This window comes from Lepus europaeus, unplaced genomic scaffold, assembly GCF_033115175.1.
Source record: "Lepus europaeus isolate LE1 unplaced genomic scaffold, mLepTim1.pri SCAFFOLD_32, whole genome shotgun sequence".
Classification (NCBI taxonomy): Eukaryota; Metazoa; Chordata; class Mammalia; order Lagomorpha; family Leporidae; genus Lepus; species Lepus europaeus.
This window is the reverse complement of record NW_026909196.1, coordinates 5,144,065-5,164,825: the sequence shown is the minus strand read 5'-3', so window position 1 is coordinate 5,164,825 and position 20,761 is coordinate 5,144,065.

Here is a 20,761-nt window from a genome sequence, read left to right as displayed (position 1 = left end):
CTTGCCTAACGAAATGACTTTGCATTTTGCCAAAACCATTTGTACTGTGATTTTCTCGTTCCCTTGCATACAAATTGAACACAACTTTGTCCAGATATGAATGGATGAAACCAGAAATATCCGCTTGTGTTTTGGCTAAAGCAATCTGAAATAATGTGAAAGCCTCTGTGTTTGTCTATTCCTGATATTATCCAGGGACTTTATTGTTTTGAATGTTTTTATCAGGGAACATTTAACTTTGTACCGTTTAAACACTAATTGATTCATCATGGGGACACCACTCCACACATTCGTATTTTCTAGGGAGAAAGCTAGAGGAACTGCTGCAAACAAACATATTTCTGTTTGTATAGATGACATTTTATGCACTTGCCTAACGAAAAGACTTTGCTTTTCTACAAAACCATTTTTACTCTGATTTTCTCGGTCCATTTCATACGAATTCCACACCAGTTTTTCTGGAAATGACTGTATGAAACGAGAAATATCCGGTTGTGTTTTGGCTAACTCAATCGGAAACATTGTGAAAGCCTCTGTGCTTGTGTTTTCTGGATACTATCGATGAACTTCATTGTTTTGAATGTTTTTATTAGGGAACATTTAATTTTGTACCGTTGAAACGCTAATTGGTTCATCGTGGGAACACCAGCTCTACACATTCGTATTTTCTAGGGAGAAAGCTAGAGGAACTTCCGCAAACTAACATGATATTTCTGTTTGTATCGATGACATTTTATGCACTTGCCTGATGAAAAGTCTTTGCTTTTCTCCAAAACCATTTTTACTGTGATTTTTTCGGTCCATTGCATACGAACTCCACACCAGTTTGTCCAGATATGACTGGATGAAACCGGAAATATCCGGTTTTGTTTTGGCTAACTCAATCCCAACTATTGCTACAGCCTCTGTGTTTGTGTATTCCTCATATTATCCATGGACTTTATTGTTTTGAATGTTTTTATCAGGAAATATTTAATTTAGTACCGTTGAAACAATAATTTGTTCATCATGGGGACACCAGCTCTACACATTCGTAATTTTCTAGGGAGAAATCTTGAGGAACTGCGTCAAACAAACATGATATTTCTGTTTGTATAGATGACATTTTATGCACTTGCTTAATGAAAAGATTTTGCTTTTCTCCAAAACCATTTTTTCTGTGATTTTCTCAGTCCATTGCATACGAATTCCACACCAGTTTCTCCGGATATGACTGGATGAAACCGGAAATATCTGGTTGTGTTTTGGCTAACTCAATCCGAAATATTGTGAAAGCCTCTGTGTTTGTGTTTTCTGCATATTATCGATGGACTTTATTGTCTTGAATGTTTTTATCAGGGAGCATTTTATTTTGTACTGTAGAAACACTAATTGGTTTATCATGGTGGCACCAGCTCCAAACATTCGTATTTTCTAGGGCGAAAGCTAGAGGAACCGCGGCAAACTAACATGATATTTCTGTTTGTATAGATGACATTTTATGCACTTGCCTAACGAAAATACTTTGCTTTTCTCCAAAACCATTTGTACTGTGATTTTCTCGGTCCATTGCATACGAATTCCACACCAGTTTGTCCGGATATGACTGGATGAAACCAGAAATATCTGGTTGTGTTTTGGCTAACTCAATCCCAGATATTGCTACAGCCTCTGTGTTTGTGTATTCCTAATATTATCCACAGACTTTATTATTTTGAATGTTTTTATCAGGGAACATTTAATTTTGTACCATAGAAACACTAATAGGTTCATCATGGGGACACCAGCTCTATACATTCGTATTTTCTAGGGAGAAAGCTAGAGGAACTGCAACAAACATGATATTTCTCTTTGTATAGATGACATTTTATGCACTTGCCTTACGAAAAGAATGCTTTTCTCCAAAACAATTTTTACTGTGATTTTCTCAGTCCATTGCATAAGAATTCCAGACCAGTTTTTCCGGATATGACTGGATGAAACCGGAAATATCCTGTTTTACTTTGGCTAACTCAATCCGAAATATTTTGAAACCCTCTGTGTTTGTGTTTTCTGCATATTATCGATGGACTTTATTGTTTTGAATGTTTTTATCAGGGAGCATTTTATTTTGTACCGTAGAAACACTAATTGGTTTATCATGGTGGCACCAGCTCCAAACATTTGTATTTTCTAGGGCGAAAGCTAGAGGAACTGCGGCCAGCAAAGATCATATTTCTGTTTGTATAGATGACATTTTATTCACTTGCCTAACAAAAATACTTTGCTTTTCTCCAAAACCATTTGTACTGTGATTTTCTCGGTCCATTGCATACGAATTCCACACCAGTTTGTCCGGATATGACTGGATGAAACTGGAAATTTCCGGTTTTACTTTGGCTAACTCAATCCCAGATATTGCTACAGCCTCTGTGTTTGTGTATTCCTAATATTATCCACAGACTTTATTGTTCTGAATCTTTTTATCAGGGAACATTTAATTTTGTACCATAGAAACTAATAGGTTCATCATGGGGACGCCAGCTCTACACATTCTTATTTTCTGGGAAAAAGCTAGAGGTACTGCCGCAAACAAACATGATATTTCCATTTGTATAGATGACATTTTATGTACTTGCCTAACGAAAAGACTTTGTTTTTCTCCAAACTATTTTTGCTGTGATTTTCTCGGTCCATTAAATACGAATTCCACACCAGTTCACTGGATATGACTGGATGAAACCAAAAATATCCGGTTGTGTTTTGGCGAACACAATCCCAGATATTGCTACAGCCTCTCTGTTTATGTTTTCCTAATATTATCAACGGACTTTATTGTTTTGAAAGTTTTTTATCAGGGAACATTTAATTTTGTGCTTGGAAACACTAAGTGGTTCCACATGGAGACACCTGCTCTACACATTCGTATTTTCTAGGGAAAAAGGTAGAAGAACTACGGCAAACAAACATGATATTTCTGTTTGTATAGATGACAATTTATGCACTTGCCTAATTAAAAGACTTTGCTTTTCTCCAAACAATTTTTTACTGTGATTTTCTCGGTCCATTGCATACGAATTCCACACCAGTTTTCTGCATATGACTAGATGAAACCGGAAATATCCGGTTTTGTTTTGGCTAACTCAATCTCAAATATTGCTACAGCCTCTGTGTTTTTGTATTCCTGATATTACCCACGGACTTTATTGGTTTTAATGTTTTTTATCAGGGCACATTTAATGTAGTGCGTGGAAACAGTAATTGGTTCCACATGGAGACACCAGCTCTACACATTCGTATTTTCTAGGGAGAAAGCTCGAGGAACTGCAACAAGCAAACATGATATTTCTGTGTGTATAAATGACATTTTATGCACTTGCCTAATGAAAAGACTTTGCATTTTCTCCAAAACCATTTTTACTGTGATTTTCTCAGTTCATTGCATACAAATTCCACACCAGTTTGTCCAGATATGACTGGAAGAAAACAGAAATATCCCGTTGTGTTTTGGCTAACTCAATCCGAAATATTGTGAAAGCCTCTGTGTTTGTGCACTTGCTTAACGAAAAGACTTTGCTTTTCTCCAAAACCATTTTTACTCTGATTTTCTCAGCCCATTGCATACGAATTCCACACCACTTTGTCCTGATATGACTGGATGAAACCAGTAATATCTGCTTGAGTTTTGGCTAACTCAATCAGAAATATTGTGAAAGCCTCTGTTTTTGTGATTTCTGTATATTATCAATGGATTATTGTTTTGAATTTTTTTATCAGGGAACATTTCATTTTGTACCGTTGAAGAACTAATTGGTTCATCGTCGAACACCAGCTCTACGCATTCATATTTTCTAGTGTGAAAGCTAGAGGAACCGCAGAAACAAACATGATATTTCTGTTTGTATAGATGACATTTTATGCACTTGCCTAACGAAAAGACTTCTCTTTTCTCCACAATCCTTTTTGCTGTGAATTTCTCAGTCCATTGCATACGAATTCCAACCACTTTGTCCGGATATGACTGGATGAAACCAGAAATATCCGCTTTTTTTGGCTAACTCAATCAGAAATATTGTGAAAGCCTCTGTGTTTGTGTTTTCTGAATATTATCAACGGACTTTATTGTTTTGAATGTTTTTTATCAGGGAACATTTTCTTTTGAGCTTGGATACAGTAATTGTTTCCTCTTGGAGACACGAGCTCTACATATTCGTATTTTCTAGGGAGAACGCTAGAGGAACTGCGGCAAACAAACATGATATTTCTATTTTTATAGATGAAATTTTATGCACTTGCCTAACGAAAAGACTTCTCTCTTCTCCAAAATCCTTTTTGCTGTGAATTTCTCAGTCCATTGCATACGAATTCCAAACCACTTTGTCCGGATATGACTGGATGAAGCCAGAAATATCCGCTTGTGTTTTGGCTAACTCAATCAGAAATATTGTGAAAGCCTCTGTGTTTGTGTTTTCTGAATATTATCAACGGACTTTATTGTTTTGAATGTTTTTTATCAGGGAACATTTTCTTTTGAGCTTGGATACAGTAATTGTTTCCTCTTGGAGACACGAGCTCTACATATTCGTATTTTCTAGGGAGAACGCTAGAGGAACTGCGGCAAACAAACATGATATTTCTATTTTTATAGATGAAATTTTATGCACTTGCCTAACGAAAAGACTTTGCATTTTCTCCAAAACCATTTTAACTGTGTTTTTCTCGTTCCATTGCATATGAATTCCATACCACTTTGTCCGGATATGACTGGATGAAACCAGAAATATCCGGTTTTGTTTTGGCTAACTCAATCCGAAATATTGTGAAAGCCAGTGGCAAAATGGCGGAATAGACATGGAACACACTTTAAGTCCGGGAGAAAGACAGGTTAATATAAGTGGAGATACTGCAGGGTCAAGGAAGAGTAGGGGATGAAACAGCATAGGAAACTCTTCTGGAACTAGTGATTGACAGTTTACCTGCGTGGAGAGCGTGGGAGCCCAAGTTTGGGACACCAGCGGCAGACTCAACACACCAGCGCGGGAACGCGAGGTGAGCCGAACCACAATAGCCCGAGACACCAGCGGGCAAGCGGAAAGAGGAGGCTAGAGGGAAAGAGGCTTGAAACTTCGTTGGGAAAAATTCACCAGGCTAACTACAAGAGGGAGAGGAAAAAAATAAAAAAAGTTACCGATACGGACACGAGTTTCTCTCTCTCGGCTCACCTCTCAAAGGCGAGCAAGACAGAGCTTCCTTATACAGGAAGCTCATAGAACCCCTAATAAACATGACCAAAAGAGATCCTCACCACGACACATCGTAATCAAACTCACCACAGTGAAACACAAAGAAAAGATCCTAAAATGTGCAAGAGAGAAACGCCAGATTACTCTCAGAGGATCTCCAATTAGACTCACAGCTGACTTCTCTTCAGAAACCCTACAAGCTAGGAGAGAATGGCGAGACATTGCCCAGGTGCTAAGAGAGAAAAACTGCCAGCCCAGAATATTATATCCTGCAAAGCTCTCATTTATGAATGAAGGTGAAATAAAGACCTTTCACAGCAAACAGAAACTGAAAGAATTTGTCGCCACTCGTCCAGCCCTGCAAAAGATGCTTAAAGATGTGTTACATACAGAAACACAGAAACACGGTCACCAATATGAAAGAAGGTAAAGGTAGGAAACCTCACACCAAAAGATCACAGGAATCTCAAACCATATATTAGAAAGTATCTTTGGCTAATGGCAGGGCAAAGTTACCCCTTCTCAATAGTCACATTGAATGTTAATGGCTTGAACTGTCCAGTTAAAAGACACCGATTGGCTGATTGGGTTAAGGAACAAAACCCATCCTTTTGCTGCTTACAAGAAACCCATCTATCCAACAATGATCCATACAGGCTGAGAGTGAAAGGCTGGAAAATGTTATACCATGCCAACAGAAATGAAAAGAGAGCGGGCGTAGCCATCTTAATATCGGACAACATAAACTTTACCACAAAAACTGTTAGGAGAGACAAAGAGGGGCACTATATAATGATTAAAGGATCCACTCAACAGGAAGATATAACGATTATCAATGTATATGCACCTAATTACAGGGCACCAGCTTATTTAAAAGACTTGTTAAGGGACTTAAAGGGAGACTTAGACCCCAACACAATAGTTCTGGGGGACTTCAATACTCCACTCTCAGAGATAGACAAATCAACAGGACAGAAGATCAACAAGGAGACAGTAGATTTAAATGACACTATAGCCCAAATGGATCTAACAGATATCTATAGAACATTTCATCCTACATCTAAGGACTGTACATTCTTCTCAGCAGTACATGGAACCCTCTCTAGGATTGACCACATACTAGGCCATAAAGCAAGTCTCAGCAAATTCAAAAGAATTAGAATCATACCATGCAGCTTCTCAGACCACAAAGGAATGAAATTGGAAATTGGCAACTCAGGAATCCCTAGAGCACGTGCAAACACATGGAGATTGAACAACATGCTCCTGAATGAACAATGGGTCATAGAAGAAACTAAAAGAGAAATCAAAAATTTTCTGGAAGTAAATGAGGATAACAGCACAACATACCAAAACCTCTGGGATACAACAAAAGCAGTGTTAAGAGGAAAGTTTATTTATTTTTTTAATGGCATTTGCATGCCACTTTTTTTTTTGACAGGCAGAGTGGACAGTGAGAGAGAGACAGAGAGAAAGGTCTTCCTTTTGCCGTTGGTTCACCCTCCAATGGCCGCCGCGGTAGCGCGCTGCGGCCGGCGCACCGCACTGTTCCGATGGCAGAAGCCAGGTGCTTATCCTGGTCTCCCATGGGGTGCAGAGCCCAAACACTTGGGCTATCCTCCACTGCACTCCCTGGCCACAGCAGAGAGCTGGCCTGGAAGAGGGGCAACCGGGACAGGATCGGTGCCCCGACCGGGACTAGAACCCGGTGTGCCGGCGCCGCAAGGCGGAGGATTAGCCTGTTGAGCCACGGCGCCGGCAAGAGGAAAGTTTATATCAATAGGTGCCTACATCAAGAAATTGGAAAGGCACCAAATAGATGAGCTTTCAGGTCATCTCAAGGATCTAGAAAATCTGCAGCAAACCACACCCAAACCCAGTAGGAGAAGAGAAATAATTAAAATCAGAGAAGAAATCAACAGGATTGAATCCAAAAAAAAAAAAATACAAAAAATCAGCCAAACGAGGAGCTGGTTTTTTGAAAAAATAAACAAAATTGACACCCCATTGGCCCAACTAAGTAAAAAAAGAAGAGAAAAGACCCAAATCAATAGGATCAGAGATGAAAAGGGAAACGTAACAACAGACGCCACATAAATAAAAAGAATCATCAGAAATTACTACAAGGACTTGTATGCCAGCAAACAGGGAAATCTATCAGAAATGGACAGATTCTTGGACACATACAACCTCCCTAAATTGAGCCAGGAAGACATAGAAAACCTAAACAGACCAATAACTGACACAGAAATTGAAGCAGTAATAAAGGCCCTCCCAACAAAGAAAAGCCCAGGGCCAGATGGATTCACTGCTGAGTTCTACCAGACATTTAGAGAAGAACTAACTCCAATTCTTCTCAAACTATTCAGAGCAATCAAAAAAGAGGGAATCCTCCCAAATTCTTTCTATGAAGCCACCATCACCTTAATTCCTAAGCCAGAAAGAGACGCAACATTGAAAGAGAATTACAGACCAATATCCCTGATGAACATAGATGCAAAAATACTCAATAAAATTCTGGCCAATAGAATGCAACAACACATTAGAAAGATCATCCACCCAGACCAAGTGGGATTCATCCCCGGTATGCAGGGATGGCTCAACATTCGCAAAACAATCAACGTAATACACTACATTAACAGACTGCAGAAGAAAAACCATATGATTCTCTCAATAGATGCAGAGAAAGCATTTGATAAAATACAACACCCTTTCATGATGAAAACTCTAAGCAAACTGGGTATGGAAGGAACATTCCTTAATACTATCAAAGCAATATATGAAAAACCCACGGCCAACATCCTATTGAATGGGGAAAAGTTGGAAGCATTTCCACTGAAATCTGGTACCAGACAGGGATGCCCTCTCTCACCACTGCTCTTCAATATAGTTCTGGAAGTTTTGGCCAGAGCTATTAGGCAAGAAAAAGAAATTAAAGGGATACAAATCGGGAAGGACGAACTCAAACTATCCCTCTTTGCAGATGATATGATTCTTTATTTAGGGGACCCAAAGAACTCTACTAAGAGACTGCTGGAACTCATCGAAGAGTTTGGCAAAGTAGCGGGATATAAAATCAATGCACAAAAATCAACAGCCTTTGTATACACAGGCAATGCCACGGCTGAGGAAGAACTTCTAAAATCAATCCCATTCACAATAGCTACAAAAACAATCAAATACCTTGGAATAAACTTAACCAAAGACGTTAAAGATCTCTACGATGAAAACTACAAAACCTTACAGAAAGAAATAGAAGAGGATACCAAAAAATGGAGAAATCTTCCATGCTCATGGAATGGAAGAATCAATATCATCAAAATGTCTATTCTCCCAAAAGCAATTTATATATTCAATGCAATACCCATCAAGATCCTGAAGACCTTCTTCTCAGATCTGGAAAAAATGATGCTGAAATTCATATGGAGACACAGAAGACCTCGAGTAGCCAAAGCAATCCTGTACAACAAAAACAAAGCCGGAGGCATCACAATACCTGATTTCAGGACATACTACAGGGCAGTTGTTATCAAAACAGCATGGTACTGGTACAGAAACAGATGGATAGACCAATGGAACAGAATAGAAACACCAGAAATCAATCCAAACATCTACAGCCAACTTATATTTGACCAAAGATCCAAATCTAATCCCTGGAATAAGGATAGTCTATTCAATAAATGGTGCTGGGAAAATTGGATTTCCATGTGCAGAAGCTTGAAGCAAGACCCATACCTATCACCTTACACAAAAATTCACTCAACATGGATTAAAGACTTAAATCTACAACCTGAAACCATCAAATTATTAGAGAGCATTGGAGAAACCCTGCAAGATATAGGCACAGGCAAAGACTTCCTGGAAAATACTCAAACAGCACAGGCAGTCAAAACCAAAATTAACATTTGGGATTGCATCAAATTGAGAAGTTTCTGTACTTCAAAAGGAACAGTCAGGAAAGTGAAAAGGCAACCAACAGAATGGGAAAAATATTCGCAAACTATACTACAGATAAAGGATTGATAACCAGAATCTACAAAGAAATCAAGAAAATCCACAACAACAAAACAAACAACCCACTGAAGAGATGGGCCAAGGACCTCAATAGACATTTTTCGAAAGAGGAAATCCAAATGGCCAACAGACACATGAAAAAATGTTCAAGATCACTAGCAATCAGTGAAATGCAAATCAAAACCACAATGAGGTTCCATCTCACCCCGGTGAGAATGGCTCACATTCAGAAATCTACCAACAACAGATGCTGGAGAGGATGTGGGGAAAAAGGGACACTAACCCACTCCTGGTGGGAATGCAAACTGGTTAAGCCACTATGGAAGTCTGTCTGGAGATTCCTCAGAAACCTGAACATAACCCTACCATACAACCCAGCCATCCCACTCCTTGGAATTTACCCAAAGGAAATTAATTTGGCTAATAAAAAAGCCATCTGCACATTAATGTTTATTGCAGCTCAATTCACAATAGCTAAGACCTGGAACCAACCCAAATGCCCATCAACAGTAGACTGGATAAAGAAATTATGGGACATGTACTCCATAGAATACTATACAGCAGTAAGAAACAATGAAACCCAGTCATTTGCAACAAGATGGAGGGATCTGGAAAACATCATGCTGAGTGAATTAAGCCAGTCCCAAAGAGACAAATTTCATTTGTTTTCCCTGATCGGTGACAACTGAGCGCCAAAGGGGAAACCTGTTAAGTGAAATGGACACTATAAGCAACAATGAACTGATCAGCTCCTGTCCTGACTTTAGATGTACAATGTAATACTTTATCCTTTTTAGTATTTGTTGTTGTTGTTGTTGTTCTAGTACTATTGGTTGAACTCAGTAATTAACACACAATTATTCTTAGGTGTTTAAATTTTAACTGAAAAGTGATCCCTGTTAAATCTAAGAGTGGAAAAAGAGAGGGAGGAGATGAACAATTTGGAACATGCTCAATTGGACTGGCCGCAAATGGTGGAGTTAGAAATGTGCCAGGGGATTCCAACACAATCCCATCAAGGTGGCATGTACCAATGCCATCTCACTGGTCCAAGTGAACAATTTCAGCTCACATTCGATGGCTCTGATAGGTCTAAGAGTCAAAGGGATCACACAAACAAGACAAGTGTCTGCTAATACTAACTGATAGAATCAAAAGGGGAGAGAAAGATCCAACATGGGAAGTGGGATACACAGCAGACTCATAGAATGGCAGACGTCCTAAACAACACTCTGGCCTCACAATCAGCCCTCAAGGCATTCGGATCTGGCTGAAGAGCCCATGAGAGTATAGCAGGCATGGAAAGCCAAGATATCATGGAAAAAAAAAAGACCTAAATGAATGATCTCTGTGAGTGAGATCCCAGTGGAAAGAACGGGGCCATCAAAGAAGGAGGTACCCTTCTCCGAAGGGAGGAGAGAACTTCCACTTTGACTATGACCCTATAGGAATAAGATCAAAGTCAGCGAACTCTAAAGGCTTCCATAGCCCTGGCAACTCATGACTAGAGCCTAGGGAGATTACTGACGCCATGAACAGGAGTGTCAACTTGTTAAATCAGCAACAGGAGTCACTGTGTACTTACACCCCATGTGGGATCTGTCCCTAATGTGTCATCTAAAGCGAAGTGATGCTATAACTAGTACTGAAACAGTATTTTTATACTTTGCGTTTCTGTGTGGGCACAAACTGATGAGGTCTTTACTAATTATATACTGAAGTGATCTTCTGTATATAAAGAGAATTGGAAATGAAAAAAAAAAAAAACAACCTGGTGTTAAAATGGAAATGGCATAGAAAATTAATTAATTTGAAAAAGAAAATTATGTAGGATCTCTGTCTTTAATGTGCTGTACATTGCTATTTAATGCTATAATTAGTAATCCAATGGTAGTTTTTTCACTTTATGTTGATATATGGGAAAATGTTGAAATCTTTACCTAATATATACTAAACAGATCTTCTGTATATAAAGAGAATTGAAAATGAATCTTTACATGAATGGAAGGGGAAAGGGAGCAGGAGGGGGGAGGGTTGCGGGCGGGAGGGAGGTTATGGGAGGGGGGAAGCCATAGTAACCCATAGGCTATCCTTTGGAAATTTATATTCATTAAATAAAAGTTTAATAAAAAAATATTGTGAAAGCCTCTGTGTTTGTGTTTTCTGGATATTATTGATGGACTTTATTGTTTTGAATGTTTTTATCAGGGAATATTTATTTTTGTGCTTGGAAACACTAATTGGTTCCACATGGAGACACCAGCTCTACACATTCGTATTTTCTAGGGAGAAATCTAGCGGAACTCTGGCAAAGAAACATGATATTTCTGTTTGTATAGATGACGTTTTACGCACTGGCCTAACGAAATGTATTTGCTTTTCTCCAAAACCATTTTTACTGTGATTTTCTCGGTCCATTGCTTACGAATTCCACACCACTTTGTCCTGATATGACTGTATGAAACCGGAAATATCCGGTATTGTTTTGGCTAACTCAATCCCAGATATTGCTACAGCCTCTGTGTTTGTGTTTTCCGGATATTATCAACGGACTTTATTGTTTTGAATGTTTTTTATCGGGGAACATTTAATTTTGAGCTTAGATACACTTATTGGTTCCACATGGAGACACCAGAACTACATATTTTTATTTTCTAGGGAGAAAGCTAGAGGAACTGCGACCAACAAACATGATGTTTCTGTTTGTATAGATGACATTTTATTCACTTGCCTAACAAAAAGACTTTGTTTTTCTCCAAAACCATTTTTACTGTGATTTTCTCGGTCCAGTGCATACGAATTCCACATCACTTTGTCGGGATATGCCTGGATGAAACCAGAAATATCCGGTTGTGTTTTGGCTTACTATATCCTAGATATTGCTACAGCATCTTTGTTTGTGTTTTCTGAATATTATCAACGGACTTTATTGTTTTGAATGTTCTTATGAGGGAACATTTAATTTTGTACAAATGAAACACTGATTGGTTCATCATGGGGACACCAGCTCTACACATTCGTATTTTCTAGGGAGAAAGTTAGAAGAACTGCGGCAAACAAACATGATATTTCTGTTTGTTTCGATGACATTTTATGCACTTGCCTAACGAAAAGACTTTGCTTTTCTCCAAAACCATTTTTACTGTGATTTTCTCGGTCCATTGCGTATGAATTCCACACCAGTTTACCGGATATGACTGGATGAAATCAGAAATATCCAGTTATGTTTTGGCTAACTCAATCTCAGAATTTTCTACAGTCTCTGTGTTTGTGTTTTCCGGTTATTATCAATGGACTTTATTGTTGTGAATGTTTTTTATCAGGGAACTTTTTATTTTGAGCTTGGATACAGTAATTGCTGCCACATGGAGACACCAGCTCTACATATTTGTATTTTCTAGGGAGAAAGCTGGAGGAACTGCGACAAAGAAACATGATATTTCTGTTTGTATCGATGACATTTTATGCACTTGCCTAATGAAAAGACTTTGCTATTCTACAAAATCATTTTTACTGTGATTTTCTCGGTCCATTGCATACGACTTCCACACCACTTTGTCCGAATATGACTAGATGAAAAAAGAAACATCCGGTTGTTTTTTGGCTGACTCAATCAGAAACATTGTGAAAGCCTATGTGTTTGTGTTTTCTTATATCATCGATGGACTTTATTGTTTTGAATGTTTTTATCAGGGAACATTTAATTTTGTACCATTGAATCACTAATTGGTTCATCATGGGAATACCAGCTCTACACATTCGTATTTTCGAAGGAGAATGCTAGAGGAACTGCGGCAAACAAACATGATATTTCTGTTTGTATAGATGACATTTTATGCACTTGCCTAAGGAAAAGACTTTGCTTTTCTCCAAAACCATTTTTACTGTGATTTTCTTGGTCCATTGCATATGAAATCCACACCAGTTTGTACGGATATGACTGGTTGAAACCAGAAATATCCGGATGTGTTGGCTAAGTCAATCCAAAATATTGTGAAAGCCTCTGTGTTTGTGTTTTCTGGATATTTTAGATGAACTTTATTGTTTTGAATGTTTTTTATTGGGGAACATTTAATTTTGTACCGTTGAAACACTAATTGGTTCATCATGGGGACACCTGCTCCATACATTCGTATATTCTAGGGAGAAAACTAGAGGAACTTTGGCAAACAAACATGATATTTCTTTTTGTATAGATGACATTTTATACACTTGCCTATCAAAAAGACTTTGCTTTTCTCCAAAACCTTTTGTACTGTGATTTTCTCGGTCCATTGCATACGAATTCCACACCAGTTTGTCCGGATATAACTGGATGAAAACCGGAAATATCTGGTTGTGTTTTGGTTAACTCAATCCGAAATATTGTGAAAGACTCTGTGTTTCTGTTTTCTGGATATTATCGATGGACTATATTGTTTTGAATGTTTTTATCAGGGAACATTTAATTTTGTACCTTTGAAACACTAATTGGTTCATCATGGGAACACTAGCTCTACACATTCATATTTTCTAGGGAGAAAGCTAAAGGAACTGCGGAAAACAAACATGATATTTCTGTTTGTATCGATGACATTTTATGCACTTGCCTAAGGAAAAGACTTTGCTTTTCTCCAAAACCATTTGTACTGTGATTTTCTCGTTCCATTGCATATGAATTCCACACCACTTTGTCCGGATATGCCTGGATGAAACCGGAAATATCCGGTTGTGTTTTGGCTAACTCAATCCCAGATATTGGGACAGCCTCTGTGTTTGTGTTTTCTGGATATTTCCAACTGACTTTATTGTTTTGAATGATTTTTATCTGGAATCATTTTATTTTGAGCTTGGATACAGTAATTGGATCCACATGGAGACAACAGCTGTACATATTCGTATTTTCTAGGGAGAAAGCTAGAGGAACTACGACAAACAAACATGATATTTCTGTTTGTATAGATGACATTTTATACACTTGCCTAAGAAAAAGACTTTGCTTTTCTCCAAAACCATTTGTACTGTGATTTTCTCGGTCCATTGCATATGACTTCCACACCACTTTTTCCGGATATGACTGAATGAAACAAGAAACATCCGGTTGTGTTTTGGCTAACTCAATCCATAATATTGTGAAAGCCTATGTGTTTGTGTTTTCCGGATATTATCGATGGACTTTATGGTTTTGAATGTTTTTAGCAGGGAACATTTATATTGTGCTTAGAAACACTAATTGGTTCATCATGGGGACACCAACTCTACACATTCGTATTTCCATGGAGAAAGCTAGAGGAACTGCGGCAAACAATTATGATATTTCTGTTTGTATCAATGACATTTTATGCACTTGCCTAACGAAAAGACATTGCTTTTCTCCAAAACCATTTTTACTGTGATTTTCTTGTTCCATTGCATACGAATTCCACATCAGTTTTTCCGGATATGATTGGATGAAACCGGAAATATCCGGTTGTGTTTTGGCTAACTCAATCCCAGTTATTGCTACAGCCTCTGTGTTTGTGTTCTCTGGATATTATCAACAGATTTTATTGTTTTGAATGTTTGTTATCAGGGAGCATTTTATTTTGAGCTTGGATACCGTAATTGGTTCCACATGGCGACACCAGCTCTACACATTCGTATTTTCTAGGGAGAAAGCTAGAGGAACTGTGACAAACAAACATGAAACTTCTGTTTGTTCAGATGACATTTTTTGCACTTTCCTAAGGAAAAGACATTGCTTTTCTCCAAAACCTTTTGCACTATGATTTTCACGGTCCATTGCCTATGAATTCCACACCAGTTTTTCCGGATATGACTGGATGAAAACAGAAATATACGGTTGTGCTTTAGCAACTCAATCCGAAATATTGTGAAAGCCTCTGTGTTTGTGTTTTCTTGATATTATCGATGGAGTTTATTGTTGTGAATGTTTTTATCAGGGAACATTTAATTTTGTTCTTAGAAACACTAATTGTTTCATCATGGGGACACCAGCTCTACACAATCACATTTTCTAGGAAGAAAGCTAGAGGAACTGCAGAAAACAATCATGATATTTCTGTTTGTATCGATGACATTTTATGCACTTGCCTAACGAAAAGACTTTGCTTTTCTCCAAAACCATTTTTGCTCTGATTTTCTCGGTCCATTGCATACGAATTCCAAACCATGTTGTCCCAATATAACTGGATGAAACCAGAAATATCCGGTTGCGTTTTGGCTAACTGAATGCGAAATATTGTGAAAGCCTCTGTGTTAGTGTTTTCTGGATATTATCGATGGAGTTTATTGTTTTGAATGTTTTTATCAGGGAACATTTATTTTCTACCATAGAAACACTAATTGGTTCATCATGTGGAGAACACCTCTACATATTCGTATTTTCTAGGGAGAAAGCTAGAAGAACTGCAGCAAACAAACATGATATTTCTGTTTGTATCGATGAGATTTTATGCACTTGCCTAAGGAAAAGACTTTGTTTTTCTCCAAAACATTTTGTACTATGATTTTCCCGGTCCAGTGCATACGAATTCCACACCAGTTTGTCTGGATATGACTGGATGTAACCAGAAATATCCGGTTGTGTTTTGGCTTACTCAATCCCAGATATTGCTACAGCCTCAGTGTTTGTGTTTTCCGGATATTATCCATGGACTTTATTATTTTGAATGTTTTTTATCAGGGAACATTTTATTTTGAACTTGGATACAGTAATTGGTTCCACATGGAGACTCCAGCTCTGCATATTTTTATTTTCTAGGGAGAAAGCAAGAGGAACTGCGAGAAACAATCATGATATTAATGTTTGTATCGATGACATTTTATGCACTTGCCTAACGAAAAGACTTTTCTTTTCTCCAAACCATTTTTACTGTGATTTTCTCGGGCCATTGCATACGAATTCCACACCACTTTGTCCGGATATGCCTGGATTAAACCAGAAATATCCGGTTGTGTTTTGGCTATCAATCCGAAATATTGTGAAAGGCTCTGTGTTTGTGTTTTCTGGATATTATCGATGGACTTTATTATTTTGAATGTTTTTATCAGGGAACATTTTATTTTGAGCTTGGATAATGTAATTGGTTCCACATGGAGACATAAACTCTACATATTCATATTTTCTAGGGAGAAAGCTAGAGGAACTGCGACAAACAAACATGGTATTTCTGTTTGTACAGATGACATTTTCTGCACTTGCCTAACGAAAAGACTTTGCTTTTCTCCAAAACCATTTTTACTGTGATTTTCTTGGTCCATTGCTTACGAATTTCACACCACTTTATCAGATATGACTGGATGAAACCGGATATATCCGGTAGTGCTTTGGCTTACTATATCCCAGATATTGCTACAACCTCAGTGTTTGTGTTTTCTGGATATTAACGACGTGCTTTATTGTTTTGAATATTTTTTATCGGGGGACTTTTATTTTGAGCAAGGATACAGTAATAGGTTCCACATGGAAACACCAGCTCTGCATATTCGTATTTTCTAGGTAGAAAGCTAGAGGAACTGTGACAAAAAAGCATGATATTACTGTGTGTATAGATGGCATTTTATGCACTTTCCTAATGAAAAGACTTTGCTTTTCTCCAAAACCATTTTTACTCTGATTTCTCGGTCCATTGCATATGAATTCCACACAAGTTTGTCCGGATATGACTGGATGAAAACGGAAATATCCGGTTTAGTTTTGACTATCAATCTGGAATATTGTTAAAGCCTCTGTGTTTGTGTTTTCTGGATAATATCGATGGACTTTATTGTTTTGAATGTTTTTATCAGGGAACATTTAATTTGGTGCTTGGAAACACTAATTGGTTCCACATGGAGACACCAGCTCTACTCATTCGTATTTTCTAGGGAGAAAGCTAGAGGAATTGCGGCAAACAAACAGGATATTTCTGTTTGTATCGATGACATCTTATTCATTTGCCTAACGAAAAGACTTTGCTTATCTACAAAACCATTTTTACTGTGCTTTTCTCGGTCCATTGCATACAAATTCCACACCAGTTTGTCCGGATATGATTGGATGAAACCAGAAATATCCGGTTGTGTTTTGGCTAACTCAATCCGAAATATTGTGAAAGCCTCTGTGTTTGTGTTTTCTGGATATTATCGATGGAGTTTATGGGTTTGATTTTTTTTATCAGGGAACATTTAATTTTGTACCTTTGAAACACTAATTGGTTCATCATGAGGACACCAGTTCCACAAATTCATATATTCTACGGAGAAAGCTAGAGGAACTGCGGCAAACAAACATGATATTTCTGTTTGTATCAATGACATTTTATTCACTTGCCTAACGAAAAGACTTTGCTTTTCTCCAAAACCTTTTTTACTGTTATTCTTTCAGTCCATTACATAGGAATTCCACACCAGTTTTCTGGATATTGAGGTGGAATGAGAAGGCCATGCCAAGTTGGCCACTGGCAAGCGAGCGTCAGTCAGGAATGGCTTTGAAACTGCCTAGCAACAGGCTGTTATTGGATGGCTCTTGAAACTGCCTGGCGACAGGCTGTGATTGGATGGATTTGAAACTGCCTGGCGACGGGCTGTGATTGGATGGCTGTGGAATCTGCCTGGCAAGAGACTGTAATTGGATGGATTTGAAACTGCCTGGCGACGGGCTGTGATTGGATGGCTGTGGCAACTGCCTGGCAACAGGCTGTGATTGGATGGATTTGAAACTGCCTGGCGACGGGCTGTGATTGGATGGCTGTGGAAACTGCCTGGCAACAGGCTGTGATTGGTTGGGGTATGGACCGCCCCTTGACCAGATTGGCTGGTCTTGGCTATATAAGGTGTTGTACCAACTGTAATAAACGAGTCTGCAGGCTGCTCGCCTCAAGCCTGCTCTCACCGGACTCCCGGCGTCTGTGTGTTGACTCCGCGCCTCTTGCCCCCACCACGCTGCTCTTCTCAGAAACGAACCCACTGCAACATTGTGGAGAAATCAACTGCAACAGGATATGACTAGATAAAACCGGAAATATACGGTTTGGTTTTGGCTAACTCAATCCCAAATATTGCTACAGACTCTGTGTTTGTGTATTCCTGATATTATCAACGGACTGTATGGTTTTTAATGTTTTTATCAGGAAACATTTAATTTTCTACTTGGAATCACTAATTGCATACACATGGAGACACCAGCTCTACACATTCATATTTTCTAGGGAGAAAGCTAGAGGAACTGTGAAAAACAAACATGATATTTCTGTTTGTATCGATGACATTTTATGCACTTGCCTAAAGAAAAGACGTTGCTGTTCTCCAGAACCATTTTTACTGTGATTTTCTCAGTTCATTGCATACGAATTCCACACCAGTTTGTCCGTATATGACTGGAAGAAACCAGAAGTGTCCGGTTGTGTTTTGGTTAACTCAATCCCAGATATTGCTACAGACTCTGTGTTTGTGTTTTCCGGATATTATCCATGGACTTTATTGTTTTGAAAGTTTTTTATCAGGGAACATTTACTTTTGTGTTTGGAAACACTAATTGATTCCACATGAAGACACCGGCTCTACACATTGGTATTTTCTAGGGAGAAAGCTAGAGGAACTGCGTCAAACAAACATGATATTTCTGTTTGTATCGATGACATTTTATTCACTTGCCTAATGAAAAGTTTTTGCTTTTCTCCATAAGCTTTTTTACTGTTATTCTCTCAGTCCATTGCATAGGAATTCCAAAGATATTGCTGCAGCCTCTGTGTTTGTGTTTTCCGGATATTATCCATGGACTTTTTTGTTTTGAATGTTTTTTATCGGGAACATTTTATTTTGAGCTTGGATACAGTAATTGGTTCCTCATGGAGGCGCCAGCTCTACACATTTGTATTTTCTAGGGAGAAACTAGAGGAATTGCGGCAAACAAAGATGATATTTCTATTTGTATTGATGACATTTTATGCACTTGCCTAACGGAAAGACTTTGCTTTTCTCCAAAACCATTTTACTGTGCTTCTGTCGATCCATTGCATACGAATTCCACACCAGTTTGTCCGGATATGACTGGATGAAACCAGAAATATCCGGTTGTGTTTTGGCTAACTCAATCCGAAATATTGTGAAAGCCTCTGTGTTTGTGTTTTCTGGATATTATCGATGGATTTTATTGTTTTGATTGTTTTTATCAGGGAACATTTATTTTTGTACCGTTGAAACACTAATTGGTTCATCATGAGGAAACCAGTTCCACAAATTCGTATATTCTACGAGAAACCTAGAGGAACTGCGGCAAACAAACATGATATTTCTGTTTGTATAGATGACATTTTATTCACTTGCCTAACGAAAAGACTTTGCTGTTCTCCAGAACAATTTTTACTGTGATTTCTCGGTCCACTGCATATGAATTCCATACCAGTTTGTCCGGGTATGACTGTATGAAACCGGAAATATCCCATTTTATTCTCGCTAACTCAATCCCAGATATTGCTACAGCCTCCTTTTTTGTGTTTTCTGGATATTATCAACGGACTTTATTGTTTTGAATGTTTTTTATCGGGCAACATTTTATTTTGAACTTAGTTACACTATTTGGTTCCACATGGAGATACCAGCTCTACACATTCGTATGTTCTAGGGAGAAAGCTAGAGGAACTGCGGCAAACAAGCATGATATTTATGTTTGTATAGATGACATTGTATCTACTTGCCTATTGAAAAGACATTGCTCATTGGCGGCAAGATGGCGGAATAGGCAGGGAGCACACTATTAGTCCTGGGGGAGAGAAAGTTTAATATAAGTGGAGATACTGCAGGGTCAAGGAAGAGTAGGGGATGAAACAGCAGAGGAAACTCTTCCGGAACTAGTGATTCACAGTGGACCTGCATGGAGAGCGTGGGAGCCCAAGTTCGGGACACTAGTGGCAGACTCAACACACCAGCGCTGGAACACGAGGTGAGCCGAATCTCAATAGCCCGAGATACCAGCGGGCAAGCGGAAAGAGGAGGCTAGAGGGAACGAGGCTTGAAACTCCGTGGGGAAAAGTTCACCAGGCTAACTAGAAGAGAGATAGGAAAAAAATAAAAAAGTGACCGATACAGACACAAGTTTCTCTCTCTCTGCTCACCTCACAAAGGCGAACAAGACAGAGCAGGCGCCATTTTGGACATATGTAATAAGCAGGGCGACCTCAGGTCTGCACCAGCCCTGAGCCTAACAGAAAAACCTGACTCTGGGGGGAGGGGTGAAATAACAGGAGATTAGCATCTAACTTGGCAACCCAGTGGGAGACTGCAGGAGAATTGGAGCCAACACTGAGGGCAGCACAGATTCCCTGTGTGGTCCTTGGGAAAGAGCTTCTGATCTCTGGCTCCTGTGGGTATATCATTTGCCTGCTGACTACCTCCAATTACGTTCAGCTGTGCGGAATTACTTCCATTTTGAATCAAAAAAAGAAAGAGAGATTTACCACACCTAACCTTTGAGTGTCATCTTTGACACACCCTCAACCCTGAGGAAGCAAACACAGCTCTCAGTCCACACTCATCTCAAGCCTCTAAGGCTCCACTGAAAGCAGACAGTCCACTTAATATAGAGC